This window comes from Sciurus vulgaris (genome assembly GCF_902686455.1).
Source record: "Sciurus vulgaris genome assembly, chromosome: 10".
Lineage (NCBI taxonomy): Eukaryota > Metazoa > Chordata > Mammalia > Rodentia > Sciuridae > Sciurus > Sciurus vulgaris.
The window spans coordinates 138091881-138107048 of NC_136470.1; the positions used below are offsets into that span (position 1 = coordinate 138091881).

A 15168-nucleotide genomic window follows, 5' to 3' on the forward strand; every position below is an offset into this window, starting at 1 on the left:
TTCATAAAGTTCCAATATACTCCAAGAATGTTAAGGGCCAAAATCGCTGGAAAAACATTATCACTACTGAGAATGAATACCAGGTCTTTAGCTTCAGCAATAAACACACTGCTTACTGTGATTAAAAAAAAAAAAAAAAAAAAAAAAAAAAAGACTCCATTATAGGTAAAGGTCTAATTTTTGTCTTCAGAAAAGTTCCATGTGCACTTAAAAAAGCAAGTAAAGGCATATTACAGAAACGCAGCATAAAATACACACCAAATTTCAGATTCTGAATGAACTCCCCAAAAGAAATTATTCTTGCAAGAATCAGAATCCTTGAACAAAAGTGAAATCTGAAAATATTTACTGAAACTGTGCCAGGTGAGAAAGATAATGAGCAATTAATTCTCTTCTCTTGTCCAATAAACTGAAAGAGCTCTTTGATGCAAAGGCCCATGACTTAATCAAGTATGCATGGTAGGTGTTCAGTACAGCGCCCAGCACAATGCACACAGTGGGTGTTCCATAAATATTTCGTTAGCTGAATTAAAAGACAAGGCATGCATTAAAAGCTTAGTTCTTGGTTGCTGGTAGGTCAAAAACAAAACTGAGTTCCGAGAAAAAGAAATATTAAAGTCCTAACTGGAGAAATGCCTAATCTGTAGAAAGTGAATAATCAAACTTAAGAAACAAAACACAGAGTAGGGTACGCGACAAAGTGTTAGCCTAAGTGCAAAATGAAGAGGTGGGAAAGGAGCGTTCGGTGTGAGCTGGCATTGTTAGCGAAAGCTTCGCGAAGCAGGGACCTGACACGAGACATAAATCAACTGGAAGGCAGCCAAGCCGGGCGTTATTATTCATCCCGCGGTGCTCCTGCCTCCAGGCACAGCCGGCACGGCCCGCGGTATTCCCTCTGCACGGCCGAAGCCCACGCACGCACCGTGACCACCCCCAGCCCGCCGGCGCGCCCGCGGACGTGTGCGTGCACACTCACTCACGCGCTCCCACCGCCGCCCGGCTCAGGGCGACCCGGGCACGGCCGGCCGGGGGCGCCGCGGGACCCCGTCCCCATCAGCCGGCAGCAGAGGGACCCGCGGTCCTGAGGACGCGGGTCGCCGCGCGCCGCCCCCGCCCGCCGCGGGTCCGAGGGGCGCCTCCTGCTGGCCACCCGCCCGCCGCCCTCGGGACGGCCCGGAGCCCGCGCCGCACAGCCGGCGCCCGGCGGGCAGGAGGCGCCCGAAGTTCTCGGGGCGGCCGCCAACTTCGCGCCGCAGCCGGCCGCGGAACGGGCGGCCCCGGCGGGTCCGCCGTTGCACACCTGCCGGCGACGGGCGCAGCGCGCGGCCAGGCCCGCCGACGCCGCGCCACAGGCGGCCCCGGCAGCCGCCGGAGCGCGGCCCGAGCGGCGCCGCCATCCCGCCGGGGTCCCGCCGCCCTGGCTTACCTCAGCGGGAGCCGGCACGGCGGAGGGCCACGGCGGACAGTGCGCGCCGGGCCGGCGGAGTCGGGCGCCGGTGTCTAGGAGCCTCGGGTTGGCGACGCGGCGAGCCGCGCACGGGCCATCCCGCCGAGGAGAGCGCAGGACGCCGCACCGCGGTCCGGCCGGCTCGCTCGCTGTCACCTCGGGCTCCGCTTTAAGCGGCTTCCGGTCCCGCCTCCCGCGGCCGGGGGCGGGGCCAGGGCGGGGCCCGCGGGGGGCGGGGCCGAGGCCCGCGCTTGGGGGGTGCCGGGAAGGGGCTTCGCGCGTGCGCGCTCGCGTGCTCGCGCTGAGGTCCGCTGCGGACCCGCGTCGGCGCCGCGTGGGGGCGCGGCGGGCTCGCTAGCTGCGGGCGGATGAGGATCCGTCTCGCCGGCTGCCGGGCGGCGGGCTGGGCTTCTCCCCGCCTCCTCGCCCGCCACTGTGGTCGCCACACGGGGTCGCCCCGCGCCGGTCCCGGGAACTCGCGGTGCCCCCCTCAAACCCGGCTGCTGTGCTTCCCGGGTGGCAAGATGCCTTCGGCCGCGGCTCCGTGGGTCGGCGAGATTTTCAGTTTAGAGCACAGAAACACTGCAAGTTCTTATAATGCCTGCAGAAGGAAAAAACGGTCCCAGCGGGAAGCCTGGGACGAGAGGAGCCAAGGTGGCGCGGCGCGGCCCCCGCCCCGGGCTAAACCAGGTTCAGGTGGTGTCCCCAGCAGGCTTCTCTGGTCACGTCGCATCAGGGCAGGGCCCGTGGGACTGACTGTTGGGGCGGATTTCAGAGGCCAGCAGGTGAAAGACGAGGAGGCGCGATCTCTGGCTGCGTCTGCTCATCCGCAGACCTGCCCAGGAGCAGATAATTGAATTTAAAGCCGTCCTACTGTTTGCTTTATATTTGTCTCTTCTACTTTGTTCCTTTACTTTCATGCCTTCTTTTAGACAATTCCACGCTCTTCAATGACGAGGGTCTACATTCCTTATTCCTTCACTAGTGTTGCAGTTAATTACTGTTCAGATCACCCCAAAATGAAATGACTTTACCCAATAACTATTTTGTTAACTCATGATTCCAGACTCTGGCTCAGGAATTCACTGGGAGCACAGTATAGGCGGCTCATCTCTATTTTATGATGACTGGGGCCTGGCTAGGATGGCTCACTAAGGCCTCTTGTCCGGGGACTCAAAGATAGAGTTGGATCCTCCTGACTAAATAAGATGACCATGAAGCGGACAAGAAGGTGGAAGGTAAGAATGCTGGAGCAGAATGAAGCCAAGAAGACCCTTGGCTTCATTCCTTTTTTCCCATGGCACTTCTTCACCTGGCTGATTTAGGCTTCCTTACAGATGGTAAACTTAGGGTTAGGAGAGGGGCATTCCAAGAGAGCAGGTCTCCATAAGCGACCCTTTACTTGCACCATACTTCCTTTGTCATTGGCCAAAGCAAGCCACGTGGCTGAAGCAGTACCAGTATGGGAGGGGACCACACCAGGCCCTGGATATGGGAGGTATGGTTCACGGGATTGTTTAGATAGGGGTAGATTACCTTAATGAAACCAGGGATTAAAAATTACTTCCAGAACCAGACAGGGTGGAATGTACCTGTAGTCCTATGTGCCCAGGAGACTGAGACAAGAGGATCAATTGCTCCAAGGAGGAGGTGGAGGCTAATGGAGGGGGGGGGGGGGGCAGAATGTAGTACCTTGGGGTTCTAATCTAAAATCCTTCCTCCCTGAACTCAAATTTTTTACCTGCCCCCTTGAGGCAATTGAAAACTCTAGCTAGGTTCTTAACCTACTACTGCTTTCTGAAATTAGTTGCTTCAAAGTGAAAAATGGCACCAAGTTCTGAACTTAACACTTGAATTTGGATTCCTCAGATTACTAGAGTTCTAACTATTCCAGAAAAGGTACCCTCGGCTGGGTGTAGTAGCGCTTGCCTGTAATCCCAGCAATCTGGGAAAATAAGGCAGGAGGATCACCAGGTTGTAGCCAGCCCCAGCAACTCAGCAAACCCTATCTCAAAGTAAAACTATAAAGGGCCGGGAATGTAGCTCAGTGATATAGCACCTCTGGGTTCAATCCACAGTACCAGAAACAAAAAAGATAGAAAGAAAGAGAAAGAGAGAAAGGGAGGGAGGGAGGGAAGGTAGGCCACACAATGTCTACCTCAGGTATGATTCTTGGAAGATAATGGAATAGGAGGATCCTCCTACAGAAACAGAAACTGACAGATTAATTGACCAAGGCAACAGGGAAACCTTGCTATAATTATTTGATGTGTTATGGTCCAGTGACCACTGTGTGGTTCCCATTTTCTTTCTTTCTGAAGGAGTTTTCTCAACATCCTACCCTGTTCCATGTCCAGGCTAACTTCTTAGATAGGACTGAGGCAGATAACTTTTCTTTAAGTATTGTTTATGAGGTATGGGGATCCACCTTCTCCATGGGGAATACCCTTAACACCACGCCGACTCCTGGATCCTGGACTCAGTTCACTGCAGTGCCTGGATAGCACTTTGAGTTTCCCTAGGCAGAGAACTAGTATATTCCTTGTCTGATCAGAGGGATGGACTAGGGAAGATCCCTGCTTCTTGTCTTTCCTTATTAGAGATTCTGAATTTTTTTTTTTTTTTTTTCCTTTTTAGAGGCGGGTGGCAACATGCGCGCTGAAACATTCCTTTCCCTGGATCCCATGGGTGTGCACGAGATGCTGTGGGGGACATGAGTGCAAGATTTCCAGGAAGGCACTTCCTTTTCTAATATAGAGCCACCCCTTCCATTTCTTCTTTTTCTCTCTCCTAGAATACTGACCTGCGGATGGAGATAGACTCGCATGACAAAAATAAAGGTGAATACCATGTGGAAAATATGAAGAGGAAAGCTAATGGTGCCGGGCGGGAGAAGGAGAACCTGGGCTATCCAGAGTCCTGAGGCAGCTGCCCAGCCTGGAGTGGCTACTCCTCAACTTATGTCTGGGAAATAAGTCCTCATTCGACTGTACTCTTTGCTGCAAGTGTAGCTGGATGTAGTCTTGGGTGATCTAAGAACTGTCGTAAGTCACCTCCTGACTAGTTTTTTTGCTCACAGGCTTTACCAGTTAGATAGTAACACGAGTTAGTATGTTGCAATACGAGAGCTGTCGTGAAGTAATTTATCAACTTTTATCCTGCTGATTCCATAGACATTATTAAAGAAAAAATAGGAAGTAGAGAGAATAACACTACCCATATTTAAATCTCTCATTTTAACATTTTTATAGTTCTATTCTCCTATTTTATTCAGTTTTTCTATCATCATTAGATTACTTTATATTTATGTTATTTTATCTAACATCATAAACAGCTCTCCATGTTAATATAGTCTTTAAAACAAGTAGTATTTGATATTCCAAGTAACTATAATATGTCTTGCTTGTCTGGTTCCTTGCCATTGAATGTGGCAATTCACGGTTGTTTTTTTTTTTTTAATAATGGGTTCACTGAGTGTCACTTGACTGCTGCATTCAAAGGCCTGGCTTAAGCATTGTAAGTACACAGAGGATAAGATGTGGCCCCTCCCTAGTGCTCTCCAGAACTACCAAAGACACACCCATCTGCATACACGACTATGTGCCATGCGAGTGGGTGTGCTTTTTCTATGTGGTCATTTTTTATATAAGTCAGTTAATTCTTTGGAAATAAGTTGATAGGATGGAAATGGGTTCATTTTCAAGTTTCTTTTTATTTCTAATTCTATCATCCTCATCTGGATTTGCCTTAGCATAACTGATGGGTTCATTAAAGTACTCCCAATGAACCATTTATTCACAGGAAAGCCAAGCCTTCTTTCTTGAAATTTCAAGACCTCTAGTTTTCATCTTCATTACCAGAAAACAGTATCAAGTGTAAATACCAATATTCTGTTGCTTTCTTTTCTCACAATTATTAGTAATAGTTAATTTCCCAACATCCTTCTGGGAAGATTAGTTTTGGTTACCACACCAAGAAGGAAACAGTGGTCAAGGTGACTAACAGAGCACAGTGAGAGACCTGAGATTTGAAAGTAGAAGCTTTGTCCTCAGCATTGCTGTGCTGAGATTACACATTGTGCACCAGCAATTCCTTATCTGTGAGCACTAAGTTCGAGCTATAATGTTTGCGGTAACTGTGTGTATAAGGGTAATTTATTCTTTCCCTCAAAAGAAGTTTATATGTGCATGTAGCTGATATATCCAAAGTGAAAGAAAAGTCAAACTCATCTAGGCAACTGGATTACTATTGTTTTTAAATATAAAAATCTATGATTGAAAAATTTGTAGGTGTTAACAGTGGCCAACTCCTGGGACTTACCTGAATGGAAGACTTCCTATTTCCCTGAGAGGGACTTCTGCACTTTTGGGATTCTGCAGCAAGACAAGATTTTTGGCCAAAATCCATTTACCTGTAATGAGTTTTAAATAGGGCATTGGTGGGAGGAGGTTGGAAAATGCTATTCAGGAATATGTCAGAATAACCAAAGGCAGGGAATTTAATTAACTTGAATTAATTCAGTGCTGATAGGTTTAGAATCTGTCTTAAACATTCTTTGATAACTATGAATTTACAGTTCCTATTTTCATATGGTAAGAGATTGTTCACTTTGCAGACCATTTCCACATTTGAAGAATATTTCTCAGGTGTAATCTCTTCTCTTGTGAAACTCACTTTATTCTCTGCCCTGGTGAGATGTGCAGAGGCCCTCTGACTGGGAAAGGTGAGAGTACAAGGCCTAGTAGGAAATGGAGCAGATAAAGTATGAACAGGAAGAGTTCGAAAATGTAACAGCAAGTTCACAGCCTCTGTGGTTGCGTGAGACTTGCATTTGTAAGTTGCCTAATCTGTGGAAATGCCTGTTTTCATAGGATCCAGAAAGTCAAGTGTGTGCCTTAACTCCCTCCAGTTTTGGACCTATTGAGCAATCCTTACTGCACAGACTGGTTACTGTCTGATGTAACTGGTCTGGGTCTGTATGATATGATGAAGTCCCCAGATGTTTTCCTGACCATTCACTCAACTGATTCAACACACATTTGCCAGATGTCTTCGTGCCAGGCAGTAGTTTTGCAGTGGTGACAGGTCTCCACAGATAGTCTACCCTGTCTATCTGCTTATTGTAGTGAAGTTTGTGAACCGATCATTCAGAATCACACGGAAAGTCTGCTGGGAAAACCTTCTGCAGATTCCCAGCCCCAGAATCTTAAACTCAGAGAACAGGGCAGAGATTGATTCTGCACTTTGAAGTTCCCTAGGTTCTGCTGTTTTAAGAACTTACAGCCTCTTACAGCACTTGGAGGGAGGGAGGAGGTGGCTCAGGGGTGTGGCGAAATAGGAAAGCAAACAGGCTGAGGAAGTCACAGGATGGAGATGTACAGGCAAGGTGCTGATGATACCACCCAGGCTGGAGTGCGAGTGGGAGTCAGGCCTAAGCGTGTTGTCAGAAGGGAAGGTGGCCAGCAGCACATGTCTTCAAGTGTCTGGAAGTATCATTCCTTAAAATATTAAGAAACTCAGTTGTTTCTACTCTAAGTATATCTAAAATCTATTAAAAACAAAAAAGCAAGAAACCCTGTCCATGGGAAATAAGTGAATTCCCAAGTAACAGTCAAGTTCTTGAAAAGCACGTGTGGAGATCATCCAAATCAACAGCACTTGTGCTTGTGGGCATTTGTCCAGGGACATCATTAGGGTTGTGTGTATGGGTTTGGTTACAAGGCAAATGAACTGGGGCTGAGTGCTCACTTCCATCCAGTCCCACTTCTCCATGGTACGTTCCTTTCCCCACTGCTTGTGCTGTCATGAGGCATTCTGGACCATAAATAGTTTCCATTTTTACAGTGCAGCCTCTGCACACCCAGTACTCTAACTTTGTAGATTTTTTTTCCCCCAGCACAGTTAGAACTTAGCTTCTGAACTCCTTAGTAGCCTAAGTTTTCATATTGATGTCGTACTCAGTGTGGTGATTTGGGCAGTCTGGAGAGAGCATTTGGCATCACCTGCCTTTCATCTCTGACTCCTCTACCAAGCAGACAGCACCTGGACCACAGGTTTTCAACCTGGTCTGTACATGAGAGTCACTTGAGTCACATTAAATGTGTGTGGCTGTGTATCTATTTCCAGTCTGCACAAGACCAGTCAGATCTGAATTTCTCAGGTGAGGCCTGTACATTGAATAGGGACTGTGTCTTATTTATCTTGTTCCCCTGGCTCTTAGTAGGGCACAGGTAGTCCATAATCCATGGCTTTATTTATTCATTCAATACATATTATTGAGCATTTGTGTTGTAGGCAATATGTACATATATACATTTGTTGTTGTTTGGGATTTTATTGTTTTTGTTTGTTCGTTTGTTTGTTTTTGCACTGCTGGGGATCAAACCATGTACCACGCACTCCTAAATGCAAGGGAGACAGCACAGAATAAAGCAAATGGTCAACTCTTACAACATTCTAATAGGGGAAACAGGCAAATGGTATTAGGTGGTGATGGTAGTTACAAAAGCATGGGAAGGATAAGACAGCAAGAGACTATTGGTCAGGAACACACTGAGAATGATTCTTCACTATCAGATCAACATGACACCGATGAAACAGGGATTGTCCTAGATAAACCAACGTGCACAGTCAGCCTGCACAAGGCGTTAGAGAGTGCTGTGGGAAAGGGAACCAGGTGCTTGAAAAGATGTGCTGTGCCGCGAAAGCCTTCCTGAAAGGGACAGGTAAACAGGAACCTGAGGACAGTCAAGGCGCAAGCATGGGAATGTCGGAGGTACCCGGCCTGGCAGGCTTGGTGTGTTGGGGAAATTGCCAAAGCCAGCATGACCCGAGTAGAGGGAGCAGGAGTGCTGCGCAAGGTGTTCTAGGCTTATGGTAAGGACTTCGGACTACCCTGAGACAAAAATCAAAATCAATGTGATATACTTTTAAAATGATTACAGCTGGGTGGAGAAGAGTTTTGTAGGATTCAAAGAATGAAAACGGGCTGGGGTTGTGGCTCAGTGGTAGAGCACTTGCCTAGTATGTGCGAGGCCCTGGGTTCGATCCTCAGCACCGCATGTAAATAAACGAATGAAATAAAGGTATTGTATCTGTCTACAACTAAAAAAAGAAAGAAAAAAAAATATATATATATATGAATGAATGAAGGACTGGGGCTATGGCTCAGTTGGTAGAGTTCTTGCTTCACATGCACAAGGCCCTGGGTTCAATCCCCAGCACCCCCCCCCCCCACACACACACACACACAAAGAATGAAAACAGGAAGATTAGTTAGTAGTCCAGGCAAGAGTGTGGTGGCTTGGACAATGTGGTAACTGTGACAGTGGTGAGAGGTGGTTAGATTCTGGATATTGGTGGGTAGAGCTCAGAGGATTAACTGCTGAGTTGAATGTGGAGTGTGGGAGAAACTGAAGAGCCACTGACCACTCAATTTTTAGTGTGAACAGCTGCAGGAGTAGAGTTGTCACTCATTGTGATGTGGGAAGATAGGCTTTTGGAAGCCAGGAGGAACAAGAGTAGTTTTGGTCATGTCAGATTGAGAAATTAGGAAATGCAGGTGAGAAGATGGCAGGCGATTGGATGGTGAAGTCCAGAGTTAGGGCCCATGTTGGAGTTGCTTGTTGCCCAGTGTCCCCATTTCTGAACCTACATAGCAGATCCATTGGCTGCTCCATTCGACATGTTGGTCAGTTAGGAGGGTCTGCACATGTGAATCGTGAAAGTGAAATAGTGGACTGTGTTCAGCTTTTGCGAAGGTGGCAGGTTTATTCTCGCATGTCTGGAAGTAAGGTCGTGTTGCCCATGGTATCCACTCTTCTGCCTCTCGGTGAGGGTGCAGTGGGCACAGTCAGATCAGTGAAGACAGGTTTCTGGCTTGCAGCAGGTAAGCAATCTGGGGAGGACTCCCACAGCAACTCAGCCAGGGCTTCCTGGGAAGCACATACATGTCCATTCAGGAGGCTCCACTTCCCAGGTGGAGAGGGGCACATCCTGAGCATGCTCAATACAAGTAATGCTTCTTCACCCATCGGGAGCTTTAAAAAATGTCAGATGGGACCCCCACTGGGTGAAGAACTTGGTATGGTCATGAGCAAGTTTACTCTAGGCCTCCTAAAAGGGGCAGGTCAGAATGACAGGGATTTTGGCTGGCTCCTTGTAAGGGTCTCTGGAGGACCTGATCTGAGATAAAAGACAATTTTTGAGATACCTGAAAGCCATTAAAGGGGCAGCAGGCCCCTCCCAATGTAGGTGATTGTCCCTGCCTAGAAGCTGTTTTCTGCTTCTCCAGTAGAGGCACACGGCAGTCCCTACAATAGGTGCTGTGACCTAACAACCCCTATTCAGGGAAGCTGACTGAATAAGAAATGACTTGAGGCTAAAGAAGTGGAACAATTGGCATTTGTATGCTCTGTAAGTCTAAAGAAAGATAGCCAGGTCAATCATATTAAAATATGAAGATGAAAAATTGGTACAGACTTATGCAAGTTTCTACTAATGTAAGCTAAGTCTGGCTTTAAAACAAAAACTTATAGTATCAATTAGAATTCCCATTATTTTTTGGCTTCTTGCCTATGGACTTTAAAGAAGCAGATGTCTCTTATTTTCAAATGTAAAACAGATGGAAAAGTGCTATACCAGGGAACTCTATATTAAGCAAAAGAAAATACTTGCAACATTATTTACTATATGCACTACTTTGATTTCGTCACCTGCCTGAGATCCTCTGGTTTTTATTTTTCATTTTCTGAAGAGTTAGTTAAATTAGAAGTCAAGAATCCAATTTTCTTTTTATCCGTGATCAGTGTGTTTACATTGACACTAAGGTGACCTCTTGGTTTGAAAGTTTTGCAAGGTCACCAACAGTAATGTTTCTTTGGTTAAAAATAATCCTCTATTGAAATGAAATCATTGTGACAGCAAGAGAGATGGAAACTGAAACTTTTTATTAAGCCTCAATTTTTTTTTTTTTAAATTTAGTTGTAGATAGATACAATGCCTTTATTTTATTCACTTATTTTTATATGGTGCTGAGGATCGAACTCAGTGCCTCACACATAGTAGGCAAGCACTCTACCACTGAGCCACAACCCCAGCCCCTAAGCCTCAATTTAAAGGCCATGAAATTTTAGCTGCATCAGTAGAACCCGGGATACAGACCCACTGGTGAAGATGAACAGGCTAGTCCCATAGATAAGTGAGCCAGACAAGCATCTGTGGATTGACAGGGTTCTGCTCATTCCTCTACGCTGCTGAATGCCTGCTCTAAGTAACTGCTAGGCATGCAGTGTCTGAGCAAAATAGACGCACTCCCTGCCTTCATGTAGCCTTACTCAGTAATCCCTGCAATCAACATGTAATTGCAAACTTTAGTAACTGCTTTGAAGAAGAACAGGGCGTCAGGACTCAACCTGACCTGAGGGAGGGGGTCAGGGAAGGCTTTCCTGGTGGATAAACATTTGGCCCAGCTTTCATTATTAAGTAAGCAGCAACTGGATCAAAGGGAGATGGTGGGAACAGTTACTAGTGGTCAGGAGATGAGAACAGCAAGTGCAGAGCCAGAATTTGAAGTCTTTGCAGAGTCATCTAGAGAGAGAGAGAGAGTCTGGAAACAAGAAAGTGAGAGAGTGCGCATGCCTGGACATGCCTTAGGGATGTAGGTATTCAGGCCTGGCTGAGGGTTCCAAAGGAAAATGGAAGTCATTGAAGTGTTTTAATCAGGAAACTATGTGACCATGCTTTTATTTTTAAAACTCAATCTGTAATAACAGGAAACTTTCACTTCCAGTAATAGATTAGGTAATTCAGTCTCATGGTCTTACCAAGAAAAACCACAAAAGTTAGATAAAATATTTTTTAAGTCACTCTGAGAGGTAACATGACAATGAAGAATCTAGAAAACTAGATCTGGCAGAAGGAAAATTGGAGAGGTAAGTACAGGATTGAGAGCACTTTTCCCAAAATGGTGGCTGGAAAGCTGTATAGAACTTTTGGCAAACTAACAGGGATAGGGCTATAAAACTGAAGTTTGAGGAATGTCAAGGGAGTGATGCCAGACTTTGGAATGGGAACCTAAGGATGTATTAGGAGTAAGGGTAAACCAGAAATTTACCAGCCCTCCTGCTCTGTCTCCCCCAGGTCTTCCAATTGAATTGGACTAATGTGATTTAGAATTGCCACTGGCCTTGACCTCTTGCCAAAAGCAAATGTGAATTCTCTTTGGAGCAGAAGCATATCCTTTTAGACCTCAACTATTTTTATGATTATCTAAATGCAATATAACCAGGTCAGCATTCACAAGCCCATGGGATATGTCAAAGGACATGGAAGTCAAATTGAAGGTGGTCCTGCTGGGCAAAATAGGGCAATTTGAATGATGGAATAAAGATGGTAATTCATTATAAAGTATCAAAAGGATATCTCTAAACTGCAAAATTACTCAGAAAGTGGGGAGGGTACCAAAGAGGAAAGAAGGCTCTTCTTTACCAAAAACTGTCAACTAATGTGGTCAGATTGACAAAGCCATTATTGTACCTACAAAATAATACTTGATAAGGAAGGATTCTCAGTGAATGCTAATACCACTAGGTGACAGGTTGGAAAACATTCACATAGTCTCCAAGTATACCCTCATGCCGGGTTCATTAATAACAAAAAGAAAGGTAATTTGACAATAGTGAAATCTGACACATTAATTAAATGGTTGAACTTAACTGTGATGGAGCTCACAGGCATCATGTGTCTATTGATATTGATGAAGAGAGGGGACAAATCATCATCTGTATAGTATTGTTGCCAAAAATATTTCATCTAAACCTAAGTATGAAAGAACAGTCAGAACTGTCCAAATAGTGGGACATTCTACAGAACTTTTTAAAAATTTCAATGTTGTGGGAAGGAGAAAAAAGATATTGGAGTTATTCCAGACTGCAGGAAACTGAAGGCAATGTCTGGTCTTTATTTAGATACTCCATGTTTCAAAAGATGTGTGTCATTCAGACAATTGGGGAAATTTGCATATTACTGAATATTAGATACATGATAATAGGAATGTCACATTTTGTTGTTTTTTGTTTTGGTCCTGGGGATTGAACCAGGGGTGCTGTACTACTAAGCTACATCCCTAGCCCCCACCTTGTTTTTGAGGCAGGGCCTCGATAAGTTGCTGAGTCTGGCTTGAAATTTGCGATCTTCCTGCCTCAGTTTCCCGAGTTGCTAGAATTACAGGCATGCACCACCTTGCCCCATTGAATGTTAAATTTCTTGAGCATAAGAGAGGTATTCTTATCATGTAGGAGAAAGTCCTTGTTCTTAAAAGACAGAGGTACATGTTGAAATATTGAGGGAAGAAGCATCATTTTACATGTAGAGAACTTTCAGATGGTTCAGGTATATCTGTCTTCACAGATGCACATGCATATGTGTGCAGTTCTGACTTTGCAGGACTATAAATTAGCATTGAAATACAGGGCCAGGGCTGGGGAGATAGCTCAGTTGGTAGAGCGCTTGCCTTGCAAGCACAAGGCCCGGGGTTCAATCCCCAGCACCACAAAAAAAAAAAAAAAAAAAAAAAGAAATACAGGGCCATAAAAATGACCATGCAAAGTGAAACCACAAAGTGATCTTAATAATCAGTAGGAAAAATTATAATTTTTTCTTGATCTTCAAAAATCTTTGTCAAAACATTGAACTCTCTTTCTGCCAGGCACACATGCTCCTGCCTGTAATCCCAGTGGCTTGGGAGGCTGAGGTAGGAGGATTGCAATTTCAAGGCCAGCATTTGCAGCTTAGCAAGGTCCTAAGCAACTTAATAAGACCCTTTCTCAAAATAAAACATAAAAATATCTGGAGATGTGGCTCATTGGTTAAGTGCCCAGGGTCCAGCCCTGGTTAAAAGAAGAAACAAAAAACAAAAAAACTCTCTCTGGTCAGTTATAAATGTAGAAAAATGGGGAAAAAAAGTAAAACTAATTGCAGACTTAGTGTTTACATTTCACCATGAAAAGCCTAACTAGGAGTGGGAGTAGTTTGAGCAGAGTGGCTGCCTCCAACCTTGACACTTGCCACCTGGGGGAGCATCTTTTCTGTGCCTTTACAAACCACCACCCGCTGTTCTGTCTGGACTCACCTGCATTATTTTATCCTTTACACTTTAACTTTGTGAACTGTCCCTAAGGAGATCTTTTCATTCTGTCAGTCTGTTTATGTTTCTCTGGAGCTCTTTGCTGATGTCACCTCCTCTGGGACATCTTGTCCTGTGGGCCGCCTGTTCTCCTGCCGTTGGTGAGCTCTCCTTCATGGAGTTCCCCTGGCCGCGTGCAGTCTCTTCTAAAGGCAGCATGGCCTGTGTTCCCTCATCAGCTGCTGTTCTGTAACTGCATTTATATTTTTTCAATTTCACCTTCAATCTTACTACTTTTCATTTTTTTCCCTGCACACTCATCTTTTTTTGGCCAATTTCCTATTTCAAAGATTCCTGTTTATAAAATGTCACGTGACATGTTTTGATCACTGGAAGACAAGGAGGTCACACAACTACATGCTTTGCTGTCTGTGCCTTACCTGAACAGTGACCAGTCACTGACAGAGTGTGAAAGAAGTGACTGTGTCACTGCTCATAATTATGTAGTGATTTGCACCCGGAAATTCTATCAGTGAAGTGTGAACTTCATGTGATGATAGTTAATACAGCATCTCTCCTGTGTGCTGCCCGTTTTGTGTCTTGCTCCCTTTTTATTGAACTTACAAGCACTCTCAGGATAGAGAAGCCCTGTGGGTGCCAATGGATGTCATCAAAAAAGAGAAAATCCCATTGCCCCCCAGTGTGCTAAAGCTGAGAACAGTAGTCTTCATGTCCTCCTCTGGAGTGGGCCTGCCTTCCACACCTAGTATTCTTCAAGGAGTCCATTCAAATAAGATTGGTAGATCATTTGAGTAGCTATGTTAGTTGTTTTGAAAAACAAAGGAAACCTGTGAAATATACCTGCATGCTACTCCCAAAAGAAAAACTATCGCCTGAGGAATCTTAAAACAGTCCACAAAAAAGTGCTGAGAAAACTTCTCTGCAATCATACATAATGGACCCTACCTCCCAAAATCTTCCCGCTGCCTCTGGCATTCATGATTTTCCTCTTCTTCCAATATTAAAGGAAAGTCTTGGACCACAGAATGGCTAAGAAACCATACTAGCTGACCCCTGGAGAGATTAAAGTCCTGATTTATTTAGCAAAATCTACAGAATCAAGCAAAAGTGAGGTGCCACTTGAGCAGGAACAGAGAAACACAGTGTATGTCACTTGGCTTTCCCAGTCTCCAGTGGTCCCCACCGGCATGCTCAATTGCCACTGGCTACCAGATCAAGATACACTTTGTGGCACTGAAATGCTTCTTGGAAGAATTTACCTTGCAGGAAAAAATCCCAAAGGCCAGATGAAGGACCAAGTGGCTTGGAGATTCTGGAGACAGTATGGAGCCAGTGGTTCCTAGCTCAACTGAGGATTCCAGGACTTGTGTCTGTAGGAGAGGTTGTGTGCTGAGTCTCTGTTATATCAGCACCTTGAGCATGGACCATAGGGGCAGATGGGGTGAGTTGAAAGGGCATGTTCTGTAAATGTCTTCCCTTGGCTGTTCGGCAGCAAAGGAGCTCCCTTTACCCAGAACTTTTTATTTTTATTTTGAGACAGGGTCTCACTAAGTCCATCCTCTTGATCCCGTCTCCC

At 45.4% G+C, this 15168-nt stretch overlaps 1 protein-coding gene and 1 long non-coding RNA gene across 2 annotated transcripts in view; one reads left to right on the top strand and one right to left on the bottom strand.

Moving 5' to 3' along the window:
* TIPARP (TCDD inducible poly(ADP-ribose) polymerase) overlaps positions 1-1604 on the bottom strand; it is a 28330-nt gene extending 26726 nt beyond the window's left edge. The window contains exon 1 of the mRNA XM_079100658.1: positions 1427-1604. The gene's annotated coding sequence lies outside the window, so the exon portion shown is untranslated. The remainder of the gene's footprint in view (positions 1-1426) is intronic.
* Positions 1605-10656: 9052 nt separating this feature from the next.
* LOC306637828 overlaps positions 10657-15168 on the top strand; it is a 41446-nt gene continuing 36934 nt past the window's right edge. Inside the window, exon 1 of the long non-coding RNA XR_013757286.1 lies at positions 10657-11379. This is a non-coding gene — a long non-coding RNA (uncharacterized lncRNA). The remainder of the gene's footprint in view (positions 11380-15168) is intronic.